General features: G+C 37.6%; 1 protein-coding gene across 2 annotated transcripts in view; it reads left to right on the top strand.

Annotated features, from left to right (window-relative positions):
• The window catches only part of LOC136029163 (uncharacterized), a 902,097-nt gene that overhangs the window by 860,284 nt on the left and 23,548 nt on the right, over positions 1 to 18,265 (top strand). The window lies entirely within an intron of this gene.

The following is an 18,265-nucleotide window of genomic DNA, read 5'->3' as shown; positions in this document are numbered from 1 at the left end:
TTAACATCAGAACACTTGCAAAACAAGGAAAAAAGGAACTCCTCCTGAGAGAGATAAACCGTTACAACTGGGACGTAGTCGGCCTATCCGAAACCCACCTCTTAATCACTGGCAAAGAAAAACTTGGTGACACTACTATTATACTGTCAGGACGCACTGATGGGAAATACCGGCAGGGAGTTGGCTTCCGACTCTCCAGTAACGCTAGGAGATCACTAATCACAGCAACACCCTTCTCTGAACGTGTGATCATGATTCACCTGTAAGGCTCACCAGTGAATCCCACTATCATCCAAGCATATACACCCGACTCTCGCAGAGATGACGAAGAATCTGAAAGTTTCCATCTTCAACTTTAGTGTCTAGTGGACTCCGTGCAAAAAAAAGATAGCATTTGTCGTCGAGGACTTCAACGTCATTGTCGGCGACAACTCATCTGACAACGACGATGTGATGGGTAAACTTGGCCATGGCCAGCTGAGCCAAAGAGGTGAGCGCTTAATCGAATTTCGACGAGATAGTGATCTTATTATCATTAACACATTCTTCAAAATACAGAGCCCGCTGTAAAACAACCTGGACCTCCCCAGATAGAATAACTCATAATCTAATAGGTTATATCCTCGTCTGTAGATGCTGTAAATCTTCCACCACAAAGACAGTCACTTTGGCTTGCGGTGGTTTCAATAGCAATCTCTCGCTTCATATGACTTCATTTAGACTACTTCTAAAAGTGGCCACAAAATTCTCCCAAAAGCCCCCCAGATTCAGAGTAAACCTCTTAAAAGACTAAACTATCCGACAAAAATACACCGCTACTCTTTCCGTTAGAATTTCTGAACTCCTCTCTACATCCCCTTTAACTGTATCAAAGGATGACATCGATAATCTGTATCAAAGGATGACATCGATAATCTGTATCAAAGGATGACATCGATAGCTTGCAAGTCATATGTGATGTCGCCTAGTTGACCCTGAGAGTATAAAAGACGGACCAAAAACCTTGGATCCCGGTGAAACAATGCGAAGAAAACGCAACCACACTAACAAACTAGACAGAGAAAGTCGGGAGACGTACAAACGATTGAAACGTCTGGAAGAGAAAGCCACTGGCCGCACTGACCGCTCCTATATAAGGGAACAATATGAGCAATCAGACATGACATTCAAGAAAGGTGACACTCACTTCATGTACAGGCGAGTGTGGGAGCCACGCCACTAAAATACTTACTAGAGTAATGCTGGGAGTATAAGAAATATAGCTTTAACCATTAGTCCAAAATATCAGGCCGGTTTCCGCCCAAACAGGTCAACGATTTATCAGATATTTCATATTATGGAAGAATATCTTGAGCTTGGACGTAGTATTTTCCACCTCTTCATTATCTTTAAGCAGGCTTTTGACCTCATATGGAGAGAAGGTCTATGGCAAATTCTTCTCCACTTTGGTGTACCACAAAACTTAGTATCATTGATCAGAGATATGTACTCAAATTTCAGTTGCCGAGTCATGACGGGATAGGGCCTTTCTGATAGCTTTGAAACATCAACCGGTGTGCTGTAGGGTTGCTTGCTTTCCCTGGAACTTTTTACCCTGTTCCTTGCCGCTGTCGTATCGCTCCTTGACAACCCGTCAGGTGTCCTCATTTTGAAAATATCAATTGATAAATTTTCTTATGCAGGCGACATAGACCAAATAAATGAGGACCACTTCAGTCCCACGCGGACAACAGACCAATCAACCACCAGACGCTTTGGAATGGCCATCAGTTCCTCAAAGACAAAAGCCATGGTCTGTTCACGAACGTTCCCCTTTCGAAGGAAACACTGTAATATCATTGGCATGGGAGTGTATTATAGGGCAAAAATTTGATAGGAAAAAAAATGCACAATTAAGTTTCCCATTCGATACTTATTTAAAATATAATAATCACTGCTGTCACAATCACTCCTAAGCACCACCATCTCCCTAATGACCAAGGTAAATATTTTGCAGTTCATATAATTGACTTACCAATTAAGTGAACATAACACTTGATGCCTTTTTTTATGTTCTTTACGAATATAATAATCGCTTCTATCGCAAATTCAAATTTAAGCACTTTTTGACACTAACTTAACTAACCCAACCTAACTAAAAATAATTTTGGTGCATGGTTTACTTGAATAGATTCAATAACTATGCCTTCGGGTATAACATGACTCCCAACAGTCCCTGGGGAAAGGGCCGTAAGTTACGAAATTTTTCCATTGTGTATGTATAGTATTTTTTACTGGTAATTATACAAATGTTTTTTGGGGGGTGGGGAATTCTCAGCTTAGGTTATTTCCCTCGGTAGATTTTCCGTGGGGAGGGAAGCTTCGTAGGCAAACTTTCCATTAGACACTGGGAGACTTTGCCAAATTTCCTATACGAAGCTATTTTTATTTGTTTTACTTTGTCTTTTCCGACTCAATTTTACATGTGAGGAAGTTCCAGGGAAATTTCAGCGGGGTTAGAATTGTCTAAAGTAAGACAGTTCAAAATAGGGATGAAACCTTTTTATTGACAGTGAATAGATATAAAATTATTTAACTGGATATTTCGAACACATATACAGTGTTCGTCATCAGCAGTAAAACTAAAAGACACGAATAAAAATAAACAAAATTTATACCTAATAAATTAATTACATATAGTAATTAGTTTATTAATTACTTAATTAATATAGTAATTAATTAATATATAGTAATTAATTTTATATCTATTCACTGTCAATAAAAAATGTTTCATCCCTATTTTGAACTGTTTTACTTTCGTCATGGAAAGGCAGTGTGGTCTTTGAAGTTATTTAGAATTGTCTGGAGGATTTTTTGGTGGGGGAGGGTGGAGTTTACTGCAGGCAAAATTATTCATGGAGGAATTTTGCAGGAACATTTTCCATGGGGGAGTTCTACAGGAGAAACTCTCCATGGCGGAATTTTCCGCGGGAGTGACTTTCCACTGGGAGTGGAAATTTTCCGGAAAGTTTTTTTGTGAAAATTTTCCAAGGAGGATAGGAGGGGGATTTCCAGCATGATTTGAAGATAAGGTATGAAATTAAATTCTTTTTAAAATAAAAATATACTAAGGAGAATTTTTCAGACGGAATCGTTACCCGAGAATTTTTCTGGGGTGGACTTTCAGCGAGGATGGAATTGTCCAGGGGAATTTTCAGAGGGGGGATGTTTTACGTTGCAGGAATTTTACTTAGAAGACTTTCCCATGGAGGGAAGCTCGAATTCTCGAGATTATTTGAAAAATGATAAGAAATTAAATACCAGACAGGTTTTTCAAGGAAGAAGCAACATTAGAACTTAAAACGAAAAGAAATTATACCATAAGGGGTTTGGCCCCTTCTCAATACATTGTTCTTTACGCTACAAAGTTTTTTTTGTTCTAATTCTTTAAGAACGAATCCTTATACACAAAGGCCATTCAATTAGAATAATTAGCAATTTTAAAATATCTAAAAAGAAACTATTGTAGAGACTGTGGTATTGAGGAGGGGGCTTCGCTCTCATATACGGAATAATTTCTGTTCGTTTCATGTTTAAATTTTGCTCCTTAGTTCCATTTGAAAAAAATTGTTTTCGTTTTTTATTTAATTAGCCTACTCCTGGACACAGACTCTGCCTTTGAAAATTAAATAAATACATAACCCTAATTACATTGATGGACTGAGGACTTAAAGCCTACTGAACCGTGCTATCAGCTTTAATAAGCGGGAGGGATATTCACCCTTAGAATTTAGAAATATTTTTTCTAGTTTCAAAAAGGTTTCTTTTTGTTAGTATTTCCACTATAAAAAAAATAAAGGAAATCTCCTCTAGATTTTTAGAAATATCACTTTTCTTCAGAAAAAAATCAGGAAAAACTCGGCCCTTCCTTCTATATTTTTTTCAAGTGACACTCCTCAACTATGCAAAGGAATTACAAAGCTATAAAAAAAAAATAAATAAAAAAAAAATAAAACGTCAAAAAATCTAGCTGATCAACTGATCGCTGTTCGTAAATGATCAGTTGATAGCAAGGTTGCTAATGATATGAGCAGTATTGCTTTATACGGATTGCTGCTAATAAATTTGATTTACCCAGTTTAGAAGCATTTAAGAATAGCAGTAATGAGATTTGTATCCAGAGGCGCCATTTGGGGGGGGGGGGGCAAATGCCCACCCCAGAAATTCCAGGGGGCCCAAGCTTCTACCAAAAAGGGTCCTTTGCCGGTCATAATAATAACACTATTTGCTATTAACCATTGTAAACTTTGAAAGCGTGTTAGATACATAATCTAATTCTCAAGTTCTGTCAAATGCCCGTTTCCTAGATGATTATATTAATATTATAAATTCTGAATATTTGCAGTAATTCCTCTAAGTTGATAGACTAAAATAGGTCAGTTCCTGGCCTATCATTTCTTGATGGAATCATTCCTTGTTATCTTCCAATTGCACTACATAGAAGCAATTACGCGAACGACGCAATCGCTGTCTCAGCAACTCCATGCCGTCGCCGTCGACTTGGTTATTTGTCGATCGCGCACCCTGATTCAGGCCACAAGAAGCAAACTTACCGACCTGCGTTTAGATGCTTCTTTTGTATCGCTTTTCAAGAAGGCTAAAGAGTTTGCAACAGAACTCGAAATTGAAGTACCTGCTGTAAATGGACCCGTGACTAGACCCTCCTCTGTTGGCCAGAAAGGACGACCTTGAAGAATTCAAAGGATCACAAAGTATCGGAAATAATTTGTGACAACTTAGACGCTAGGAAAGAATTTCATCGAATCTGGTAATTGGACTACTACTTTGATGGATGAAATGAAGCAAGAATACTTCAAAACTTTTGACCGTCTACTAGTCGAATTTGACAAAAGGCTCACAGATAACTTGCCAGTGCTGAGTACGCTTGAAGCCTTGGATCCAAGCTCAACCAAGTTTATGGACACAGAGCTGCTCAAGCTTTTCTCTTCTCTTTACGGTGAGCTGGATATCGACAGCTTTCTTCTCGAATCTCAAGCTGGTATTGCCAAGCGTTTCTTGCTCAATGAGGAGAAAAAGCCGGAAAACTTCCTAGACATTGTCGACCATCTTCAGGCATTACCAGTGGCTTACCCAGAAGTAATTAAAGTACTTCGTATTGCTGCCACACTTCCTGAGACAACAGCTAGCAATAAGCGTCTGTTTTCTAGCCTAGAAATAGCGAAAAACTACCTGAGGTCTACAACAGGAAATGATCGTCTCAGTCCCCTCCTTTTGATATTTGCAGAGAAGGATTTAGTAAAATATTTGTACTACAACCAGCTTGTTGACGATTTTGCAAAGATGAAAGATCGACGGTTCCCCTTGTTACCTTGAATGTTGTTATTTTTGTTCTTGTTATGTTTTTTATTTTTGTAAATGTATTTGATCTGGAAGATTTCTGCTGAAGGGACACTGAGATTTTGGTTACAACCCTCAGCATAACAATGAAGGTTACTTTCACCGACGTATTGTTTACTTAAATAAGAAAGTTTCTCGCTGAGGAATGCCAGCCTGTAGTCTGGTTGAATTTTCCACTTTCAGTTTAATCACTTAACCTCGTTCATTGTATTCTTCGTTGTTATAATTAATCTTAGAGGTCAGTGTGGCTGAGTTCCACATTTGGTTATAGTACATTTCCAAGCAACACACGGGTGCTGAAAATGCATTTTTACTTAGAATATTCGGTCCATGTGCTGCCAAAACCCAGATTTTTCTTACGCGACACATAGTGAATCGGGGGGGGGGCCTAGACGGAGTTCATGCCCACCCCAAGATTTGGCCCAAATGGCGCCTCTGTTTTTATCCAGTCTTGCATCAGAGGACAGTGTCAAACTAAAGACTTAATAATGAACCAGCAAGGAGACAATCTTCAAAAATTCAGAATATGAATTCTAAAAATCCCTTTAAAATACAGAAGACTTTTTTTCAAAAGAAGGAGGGAATAAAACTAAAAATAATAAAAATTTTTGATTATACTAAAAAATTTCCAATGTATTGAATTCCTCCTGGACCTCTAGATTACGCATTATGCGGTACAGCTGTACCGCGTTGGCAACGCTAACGCTAACATATTAAGTTGTATGTAAATGTGTGAGAGCCAATCCTTGATGTTTACGTTTTTTGCAATTAACCTGGAGCTGACACTTCTGCCGAATTTAAGTAAAAAACTATGATAAATTTCATTGAAATCTCCAGTGACTTGGCCGATGACTATCACAGATCTCTAGTTATAAAAGCGACCAATGTGAGTTATATCCTAAATCTTTATCCAATTACAATGTGAACATGCATAAAAATATGACAATCATTTTCAGGAAATATTATTCTAAGCATAGTGATCTTATGTCACTATGGCAAATACAGTCACAGAAGAGTGCACCACTCCGTGTCTAAACCCCCAGAGTGTCCGTTTTTTCTGGCTTTTCTCGTACTTTCCTATATTTATTTGTAAAAATGCCCTTTTGCGGGGGGGGGGGATTTGATGGCCCCAGTTTGTGGCGAGCCGCAGCTCCAAAATAAGTCCCTGTGTACCTGTCTGCCCCATAGAAAATATTTTATTGCTTTGTTTGATTGAAGGGAGGGTCTTCCAAACACAGCCATTTTTGATCGACCCTGAAAAATACTTGTCTCATAGCAAAAACAATAGCAACCTTTCTGTCAGTGATAAGTTTGACTTTTATCTGAAGTATGCAAATTTTCCTCCGTCGCTAACATTTAAAAATTCAGTGTGTGTTGTGAATCTTGTAAGTGTGTCATTTATATTTACTTCTGCGAAATCCAAGTATTTTTTTATAATATGTGCTCTTTTCGTTAAAAAAATGAAAAAAATTATTCTTTCAAGGGTTTTTTGCTATCGAGGCCGTAGCCGCAATAAATTTTCTGTTTCATTTTCACCAGCTTTGTCGTAATTAGTTGTTGTGTATTCAACTAGAACATAGACTCACTATTATTCATTTTTTTATTTGTATACAGCCGGTGTGTGTAAACTTTGACGTGATATCCATGCCAAGGATGCTTCTATGGATGATTATCAGCAATTCCAAATTAATTAGCTATAGCCAGTTTTTAATGCTTTGCCTGGATCAGCTTGAACAGTTTTTTGACGATAATCACAGGTTCAAGATATAAGTTGCTAATTCAGCTTCTTGACTGTGTCCGTATAAATTAGGTATCATTTCTACTTGTTGAAGAAACATTCTACATATCTTAGAAACATTAATTTCTATATGTTGCGCATTCTACACATCGCAATATAACAAAGCCAGAATAGTCACACACCCCTGTTAAGAAGGTTTCCTGTTACTACTTTTCTCTTACTACCACAGATGACACAGGCGACACAGACGACACTGACGACAAAGACACAAACAGACAACACAGACACAGACGAAAAAGACACAGACGACACAGATACGAACGACACAGACACAGACGACAAAGACACAGACGAAACAGACACAGACGACACATACACAGAAGACACACACACACGTCACTGGACCCTGGCACTTGGCACGTGGCAGGCTTTTGTATATGGATTCTAATTGTCGCTTGTCTTCCCATCACAGACAATTTGAGCCTTTTCTTAATGTCATGACGTCGCCACAGGTTCTATATAGCTACCGAGGAAAAAACAAAAATTCTTTCTTAGAGTTTTGACCTATTATATCGTTTTTGTGGCCAGAAATTTCAATTTACCAGTTTTAAGAAGAAATAACTTTTTAGCTGATTTCGAGGCCAGGTTCGTCATGGCTACGCGACACTCTTGTTTATATTGATTTTCATTGTCACTTAGCTTGTAATCACAGACAGCTTGAGCCCCTTCTCGATGCCATGCCGTCAAATTAGGTTCGATACAACCACCATGGGAAAAAATATAAATTCTTCCTTAAAGTGCTGACGTTTTTCGATCGTTTTAGTTGCCAGAAATGTCAATATGCCAGTTAACAAAAAAATACTTTGTAGGAGATTTCGAAGCCAGGCCCCAGCTCTCGGCATGTGATATGCTTTTATATATTTTGATTCTCCGTATGTTTCTTTGTTCATCAATTTCGTTTTTGACTCTTTGTAAATTGTTGCTGACGGAAATATTATGACTGTATATATTTGTTCTTCATTTTCGTCTATCATCACTTTAGGCATTTTTTCAACACCTTTTATCTGAGCTGCTCGGATTGATCTTGTCACCTTTGATGGTCTAGGTTGTTCATTTGTCCTCTAGGCAATATGAAACCACTTAAGTGTCTTCTGTAAATAGACTAATTACACTTGGTATATTATTCTGAGCCCTCCTCTAGTAATGTTGCATGTATCATAGGTATAGAAACTATACGCTCGCTCTTGGGAGCGGGGCAGACAAAATATAATTTTTTCTCTTGAAATATACTCTAAAATATAACTTTAATCATATGATTTTTCTCGTCAACCATATGTTTCTTGTGTAATTTTGCCTACATCATGGACACTGAAAACGATATAACCACTAGTGATGTATATATGACGTATAAACTATTACCGGTACTGCAAATTTATTTTATATTTGCCTCGTTCTTACCGGAATACCAAACTGATTAAAAAGTATTGTACGACAGATATTACTGGTGTTTTCGAAAAATTATGTGCCAAGCTAGCTATTGAAGCGCCTTATAAGCTAGGGTGTTTTCATTGCCTTACCTATCTTTTTTCTGTATGTGATTAATTTTGTTTCTTGTTGTTCTTTGGCTGTTTTGCTTTTGTATTTATTCCACTTAACCTTGGTTTTGTAAAGGGGGTTTATAAATAAATTATTATTATTATTATTACTATTATTATTATTATTATTATTATTACTATTATTATTATTATTATTATTATTATTATTATTATTATTATTATTATTATTATTATTATTATTATTATTATTATTATCATCTTAGTCTCCCAAGCAACACTCAAGATGTTGCAAATTTCACTATTCCGATAACCTCGCATCAGGTAAAGTCTTTTGACTTACCTCGATACCTAACCCAGCATAGATTAAAATTTCCATTAGGGATCATAGTTCAAAAATGTTAGACCAGAGCATAGACCAGAAGTATTCCCATAAATCAAAAGGGTTTAAATTTAAATTTTTTATTCCACTCCACCCCACCTCGCCCTTTCCTTAAGACTAATTCTGTATTCACCTGAAGGATCAATGAGAGTTGTTTTTTTTTTTTTTTTTTTTTTTTTTTTTTTTTTTGCATTAATTTTCACCCTTTGAAGTATCTGCTTCTCTCTAACAACAAACAATCTGAGAACGTTGCTATGGAGATTTAAAGCTCCCATCTATAAATGTTTGAAATTGTGTATTTTTTACCAAAGAAAAATCGTGGATGTGTGATCACTCTCCGGATATAAAAAAGGACCATATATCAAAAACGGTCCTAAGATAGGGGCTTATGGGCATCCAGCCACTTTCGAAAACAAAATACTAGAACTTTCGATTTTCGAATAGGAATCTTCTGAAGTTTCTACGGCCATTAGGAGTAGATTGGGGATGAGGAAAGGGCATCCCCCCTCCTATACGGAATAGATTCTGATCATTTTAGAGTTCAATGTTACTCTTAACTTTTATAATAATAGAGTTGATCAGAGACATTCCGCGAAATCAAAACGGACTATATATCAATTTCTTCCTCTACCCCCTTGCCCTTTCTTAAACCTAATTCTGTATTTGTCTGAAGCATCAATGTTCAAGTTTCAACTTAAAACCCTCAGCCGTTCCCTTTGATATTGCTGATACGCCCTTTTGATAACTATCACGCACATAGTATGTTTTAATTGTGTTTGGCATTCCTCTCTGAAGCTGTGGAGTTTTTTGCCAACCCAACAGGCATAGCTATTTGACCTTTATACTATTTTGAACAAGATGGCCATTTCAAATTTTGATCGAAAGTTTTTGGAGACAAGGTAGCTAAAATTGCACGGAAGGGGAACTGGCCACCCTTCAACTCTGTTAAAACATCCATCTCAACAAGCCCTGAAAATTTCAACTTAATATCATCGGCCGTTCTTAAGATTTTGCCGATACGCCTTTTTGATAAACTGCATTCACATGGTGCCTTTAATTAAGTTTAAGATGCCCCTCAAAATCAAAAACTTTCACCTTAATACCCTTGGCCTTTTGGATGCACCCAGGATCAAAACTTCCCCTTTTCCTTATAATAAATCTCGCATGTAAAAAAGGATAAATTGCACAATTTACGATCCTTGCCCCGGGGCTGTGGGGGTATAGCATCCCTGGAGGTATAGCTATTAGATTTTTGACTAGCTTGAACAAAATGACAGTTGCATTATGTTGATCATTGTAATGATTGGGAGCATGTAAAAATGCAACGAAGGTGGAGGGTTTGCAGATTTTCCATGGGGGGATTTCCGGGGGGGCGCCTAGCACCATTGAGTTATCCATATAAGAGGGGCAGAAAAAAGCTCAAAATTAATTGTATAAAAAAGAGAACATATATTTTAAAATATGAAACTAAAAAAAAAAAAATATCCAAACAAAACACCGTATAAAAAGAAAAAAGGCTTAGAAAAATTACTATGCGAAATGTAATCTCTAGTTGATATTATCTACTATTAGAAGATAATTGACAACGAGGCTCAATATATACAAATCTGCCGCACGCCGAGTGCTAGAGCTCAGCCTTGAAGTCAGCTATATAGTTTTTCTGTCTTTTTTAAACTGGTACATCGGCATATCTAGTCACAAAAACGATCTAAAAATGCTACAACTTTAAGGAATAATTTATGTTTTTCCCAGGGTGGTTGTATCGAACCTATGGTGACTTTATGACATCAAGAAGAGGCTCACATCTTCTGTGCTTAGCAGACAAGTGACAATGAGAATATATATACAAGCATGCCGTGTAGCCATGCCGGGGTCCGGTGGAGAAGATGTCGGGCAGCGCTTGGCATGCGGCAGGCTTGTATATATTGATTCTCGTTGTAAGTTGCAGCCTTCAAATGAATCATCTTTGTTTGCCTCTCTTTCCTCGAGAAAATGGAGGGCGCCTCAGAGAATAAATATAGCGTTGAAGGGTCCCAATAGCTTCTCACTTTTATTTTTGACAAGTTCAGATTCTCGCTGTCACTTACAATTTTTGCTACCGCGTATCTTCTAACTGCATATTTCTTTGTTCTCACAATGGCATATCTCTTAACCATATATTTCTTTGTTCTTCATTTTCATTTTTAATTCGTTCCGGCCTCTCGTTGTCGCATGTCTTGTAACATATATTTCTTTGTTCTTCACTTTTATTTTTGACTCGTTTTATTCTTGCTGCCGTTTATCTTCTAATTGTGTATTTCTTTGTTTTTCGCTTTTGTTTTGACTCGTTGTAATTTTTGTTGACGTAAGTATTCTAACTGTATCTTTCTTCGCTTTTCATTTCTGTTTATTATTAGGCCTACTTCATACATTTTTTCACTACCTTTTACCTTGGCTGTTCGGATTGGTTTTGTCGCATTTGATGGTCTAGGCTATTCATTTGTCCTCTAGGCATTATTAAACTGCTTAAAATGGCTTTTGTAAATAGACTCATTACATTTGGTATTTTGTACTTAGCCATGTCCCTTTTGTAAGATTGCATGCGTCATAGATATAAAAACGATATCACCTATGGGAGGGAAATGATGGAACTTTTTCTCTTAAAACGTGCTCATAAATATAAAGTCATTCATATAAAGCTTATCCTAAAATTAAAGCTCTAACGAATTTTCTGAGACTCGCTATCTATCTAAATTGTTTTTGCAGGTCTTTTAACGGATATTTCTTGGTTCTTCATTTCAAATTTTGACTCGCTGTAATTGTCGATGTCGCAAGTATTATAACGGTATATATCTTGGTTATTCATTGTACCATTATAAGCCTGCACGGCTACGCGGTAGGCTTGTATATACTAATTCTCACTGTCACTTTTCTTCTATCCGCAGCCTCTTTTTGATGTCATGGTGTCACCTTGTGACACCGGGGTGTGTCGATAAAACCACCCCAGGAAAAATATAAATTCTTTCTTAAAGTTGTGACCTATTTAGATCGTTTTGTGGCCAGTAATGTCAATATGCTAGTTTTAAGAAAAAACAACAACTATATAGCCGATTTCAACGCCGGGCCCCGGCACGGTTATGCGGCAGGCTTGTACATATTGATTTTCATCGTCGTTTGTCTTCTAAACCCAGACAATGTGAACTTCTGCTTGATTTCTTGGCGTCACCATATGTTCGATACAACCAACTGGGAAAAACACAAATTCGTGCTTAAAGATGTGACCTTTTTAGATCATTTTGTGGCTAGAAATGTCAATATACCAGTTTTAAGGATATAGCTATGCAGCTGATTCCAAGGCCGGGCCCCGGCACTCGGCATGCAACAGTCTTGTACATATGGATTCTTGTTGTAAGAACCAACCTACAAATGAATCAACTTTGTCTGCTACACCTTTGTTTTTGGGAAAATGTAGGGCTTCACAGGGCTTACATATGACGTTGAAGAGCCCTAAGAACCTTTAATTAATAGTTGCGTAGTTTATAGAATCCTGGTAGGTTTTTACTTTGTTTTGCGCCATATTTTGATGGCGTCAAAGGTTATGGTGGCAAATTTCTTCTAATATATTCGTTTTCACTTTTATTTTTGACTTGTTTTAACTTTCGCTGTCGATTGTCTTCTAACAACACAATTCTTGGTTCTTTACTTCCTTTTTGATACATTCTGATGCTCGCTTTCTTGCTATGCCTTGTGATTCTCGCTGCCGCTTATCTTCTAACCGCATATTTTTGCATTGTCCCAATACATATACAATTATTGGTTGTTTAAAGAGACAAAATATATTTCGATATTTATTTGTACAAATTTTTAGTAAGTTGAAGGAGGATATGCAGAATACAAGATGGTGTGGTGCGATAAAGCTGGGAAAGGAAGTTGTAGCAAGAGAAGAAACTAGTTCTATCAAGAAGGTTATCGACTACTCATCAGGGCAGCCAGTATGTAAGTACTAGTTACTACAGTAGTATTTAATAAAATCCGAGGTTTTCTGGCAAAGACAGATGCACAGACACGCAAGTAAAATGCAATTTCAGGCCAAATTTTTTTTTTTTAATTATCCCCAAATAATTCTTGACGGGGTAACTCCTTCCTCGTGAAAATAAGTCTTATATTTAGTGCTTTTTCGTAGCTCAATGTAAAACTTAGTGTAAAAGAGCCTTCTCGTACCTCCGACTATAGGCTAAATTTTAGAGTGGAAAAACTCTAATCCAATATCTGACTAGGATTTTAGCAATGGAGTAAAATTAAACTAATCAAAAGGTCTTAGAGATAAATATAGTCTCTAATTATCTCTTATAGACAATTAGACAGAAAGTAAAGTTAAAATAGGAAGCAAGAAAGAATAAAAGAAAGCAAGGATAGTTGATAAAATTGAAAGTTAAGATTGTCTAATTTTCGATAAGAAAATCAGGTCTCACTATAAAGGCGTCTTTTAATCTTCAAATCCCAGCATAAAAATTTTGTCCCATTTATAGTCTGCTCAAAACCCTAATGACGCAAGACCAAACACAGGACTTCCTACCCCAGAAACATCAAGGTCCCTATGAATGTACGTATTCTATAAAATGTTCTTATTGTGCATATAGGAATCCTGCAAATGCGAGGTTGGTTGGGGCAGGACTGAGGGTACAGCTGTATATTAGGTATAAGGCTTGTAAAGATCGAATTCATATGCCATAATTTTTGTTAAACTTTTATAATTCAGGTTTTAGATTATAGAACAAGAAGAAAAAGAACAGCGCAAAAAAATAAATAAGAATTGTAACTGAAGGTATTTTATTATGTGACAAAGTATAGAATTCTGCATAGAATTTTAGTTATATTTCTTTTATATAAATACACTGAAAAATCCTAAGCTAACTGCACCCAAGAAAAGGCTGAATAGATGGCAAAGAGAATGAATCTCTCATCTTCATTTATATTTAGGTCTGAATAAGGGTGGTGCGGGTAAATACCTTACTTCTTGTTGCAGGAAAACGTTTTTGATATTCATTTTAAAGCTTCATTCAACCAAACTAATTTGCTTCATGTTTATAAAATTGTAGGTAATTATAAATAAGTGCACATCAGCTATTGTGAAGAAATGGCGGGAAGGGGGGGGGGCAGGTGCCTAAAAGAGTACATTTTAATGCCAAAGTACCTTAATTATCATTGATTTTCGTATTAGTATAGAACTAGTTCTAAGGAGTTCTAAGTTCTAGTTCTAATCTTTTCTATATAGCATAAAATATTACATAAGGTTCTAGTTCTAGTTCTATTCTTTTTCTATGTAGCATAAAATATTACATAAGGTCTACCGGCATAAAGAACCGCACATTAAAACGGTAAGACGGAGAATTATGACCCACGCAGGATTTTTTTTTGGGGGGGGTGAAGGGAGTAGAGAAATTAACATGACCCCTGTTTTCAGTGATTTTAAATGGTGTTATTTCTTTTCCCTATTTACATGCTATTTTAAGCAAATCCAGAACATGTTTAATCATCAGAGAACACTCTTGTAGTGGTCATGATGACTCCGGTTGATAAAAGATGAAAAGTTGCGCAGAATTTCCATGTTTGTCGACTGACGTCATTATGAGGATTGAACATTTTGCCGTCATGAAGTTGTTTGTCGACTGACGTCATGTTTGTCGACTGACGAAATTACAGACCGGGACACCGGGACACAAATGACGACCGGGACAACGGGACACAGGGAGTATAAATAACGACCGGGACACTCAAAGAGAAATTACAGACCGGGACATAAATAACGACCGGGACACAGGGAATGTAAATGACGACCGGGACACAGGGACACAACTACAACGGGGACGCCGAGGGGCACAGGGGATATATAAATGACGACCGGGACACAGGGAATGTTCGATTAGCAATCACCATCAACAAAGCTCGAGGGCAATCATTAGAATAATGAGGTATAGATCTGAATACGGATTGTTTTTCCCATGGACAATTATATGTTGCATGTTCAAGAGTCGGTAAACCTGACAATCTATTTATATTCAAAGACAATGGGACAGCGAAGAATATTGTATATTCGCAAGTTTTACGTGGTTAAAAACATATATATATCTATCTATATTCACAGGTGGGACACAGGGACACAACTACAATGGCGCGTAACTAATATGGCGCGTAATGACTTACGCGCGCGGGGGGCTTGGGGGGGGGAACGCGAAGCGCTCCCACCAACTAGGTGTTGGGGTGGCGTGAAGCGCCACCCCAACAGCTAGTAGTATCATATATTTTTTGTTCTTTAAATGAGAAAGAATGCAGATTTGTTTTTTTAATTTAATAATCTAAATCATAATGAGCCGAATGGTGCACGTCCTGCCCATGACCCATCAAAATGTTACCATGCCCCATCGGTGGGGCGTGTACCCCACGTTGGGGATTACGGGTCAATATTAACAATAATTACCTTTTCCCTCAACCCGAAATTCTTTAGTAAAGATACTGTTAACAACTTATTCAGCAAAACCTGTTAGTAGTACCCCTTCAACAAATTCTATGAGAGTCCTGTCCTGATGTACTATTGAGTTACTAACGTCTTTTTTGGTATCATTCCAAGAATATGCAAACCATTTTCCAATTATTTCGGGAATTTCAAGAATTATGCGTCATCTGGTATTGTGTAATCATTCATGTACTCGGTAGAACAACGCAGTGATTACAAGTGGGCCCATTTCCGAGAATTTCCGAGAATTTCTTGGCAGATTTCCGAGAATTTCAAGTATGATGCATTATCTGGTTTTGCGTAATCATTCATGTTGTCAGTGAAACAATACAATACGTTCGGTGACAGCCCTCGCATCTGGTTCTTTGAGAAAAAACTGAGCCAAAAACATTTTTAGCTTCTAAGCAGTTTTCCACTCATTTTATGAAATTTGCGTCTGATGATTAAATTGAACGTGAGACCCATTGTTTCCTATGGCAAAAGAACGACACGTTACTCGATAGAGCTAACAAGTCATTGATGATATATGCTCTTAGAAATACATTTTAGGCAATCAATGTTTTGTTTCTGGGACGCTGGGCAACTGATGTTAAGCGTCAATGTTGTAAAAAGTCAATAGCACAATCGATTTCTCAATTAGAGTTGGATTTTTGGTAATGAGTTTGGGTCCCTATATTCTTATCCTGAGCTTCATGTCCTCCTCCAGGGCCCTGAATCCCCCTGAAGGGCCCAGAATCTCCCTCCAGGGCCTTATGTCCCACTCCAGGGATCCGAGTCCCCAAGGTCCCCATTCAGGCCCCCTTGTCCCCCTCCAGGGCCTCAATGCCCCTCCTTCAGTTTCTGCCCCCCCCCCCAATTTTTTAACTGAAATTTTTTGGACTATTTTTTTTCCATGTATTGAAATTACATGTACATTCTTTGATTAGTATAAAATTGTTTTAACAGCTAAAAAAATCGCTTTGTGTTGGCATTTCATGCAAACTCGTCCCGTTTTTATGGCACTTGGTATTAATCAAGTGACATATAGCTATCGCAAATTTTATCAGTCTGTCCGTCGGTCTGTCTGTCTGTCGCGGTTTTTCTAGTTAAGGCACTTCCAGATAAGCTAGGACGATGAAATTTGGCATGCGTATCAGGGACCAGACCAAATTAAATTAGAAAAAGTCGTTTTCCCGACTCGATCGTCTGCGGAGGGGAGTGGGGGACGGTTAATTAGGAAAAATTAGAAAAATAAGATACTTTTAACTTACGAACGGGTGATCGAATCTTAATGAAATTTGATATTTAGAAGGACATTGTATCTCAAAGTCCTTCTTTGAATTCCAACTGGACCCGGTGACATTGAGGGGAGTTGGAGGGGGAAACCCAAGATCTTGGAAAACGCTTAGAGTGGAGGGATCGGGATGAAACTTGGTGGAAAACATAGCACAAGTCCTAGATACGTGATTGACATAATTGGAATGGATCCGCTCTCTTTGGGGGAGTTGGGGGGAGGGTTAATTCAGAAAGTTAGAAAAAATGAGGTATTTTTAACTTACTAAGGAGTGATAAGATCTTAATGAAATTTCATATACAGAAGGATCTCGTCACTCAATTCTCTTATTTGAAATCCCGACCGGATCCAATATCACTGGAGGAGTTGGGGGTGGGATTGGAAATCTTGGAAAAGGCTTAGAGTGGAAAGATATTAATGAAACTTGGTGGGAAGAATAAGCACAAGTTCAATATACGTGACTGACAAAACCAGACCGAATCCGCTCTCTTTGGGGGAGTTGGGGGGTATTCGTAAAAATTAGAAAAAATGAGGTATTTGTAACTTACGAACGGTTAATCAAATCTTAATGTAATTTGATATTTAGAAGGATCTTGTGCTTCAGAGCTATCACTTTAAATCACGACCAGATCCAGTGACATTGGGCGGAGTTTAAGGAGGGAAGTATGAAAATTGAGATATCTCTATCTTACGAATGAGTAATCGGATCTTAATGAAAATTTATATACAGAAAGATCTTATGTCTCAGATGCTCTATTTTCAATTCGAATCGGATCCGAGGACATAGGGGGTTGTAGGGGGAAACAGAACTCTTGGAAACAGGAAATTTTGGAAAAAGATTAGAGTAGAGAGATCGGGATTAAACTTGATGGGAAGAATAAGCACAAGTTCTAGATACATGATTGACATAATTGGAATGGATATACTCTCTTTAAGGGAGTTGGAAGGGGTATTAATTCGGAAAAATTGGAAAAATTGAGGTATTTTTAACTTAAGAACGGGTGACCAGATCTTAATGAAATGCAATATTTAGAAAGAACTGATGGTTCAGAGCTCTTATTTTAAATCTCGACCAGATTTGGTGACATTGGGGAGTTGGAGTGGGAAATCGAAAATCTTGGAAATCGCTTAGAGTGGAGAGATCTGGATGAAACTCGGTGGGTAGAATAAACAAATGTTGTAGATACGTAATTAAAGTAACCGGACTGGATCCGCTCTCTTTGGGGGATTTAGGGGGGTCTAGTGCTTTGGCGAGTCTGGTGCTTCTGGATGTGCTAGGACGATGAAAATTGGTAGGCGTGTCAGGGACCTGTACAAATTGACTTGATAAAGTCGTTTTCTTTGATCTGACCATCTGGGGTGGGGGCTGAAAGGAGAGAAAAAAATTTAAAAATTAGGTATTTTTAACTTACGGGTGGGTGATTGGATC

The sequence above is a fragment of the Artemia franciscana genome, chromosome 1 (assembly GCF_032884065.1).
Source record: "Artemia franciscana chromosome 1, ASM3288406v1, whole genome shotgun sequence".
Lineage (NCBI taxonomy): Eukaryota > Metazoa > Arthropoda > Branchiopoda > Anostraca > Artemiidae > Artemia > Artemia franciscana.
This window is presented reverse-complemented; position numbering and strand designations above follow the sequence as displayed.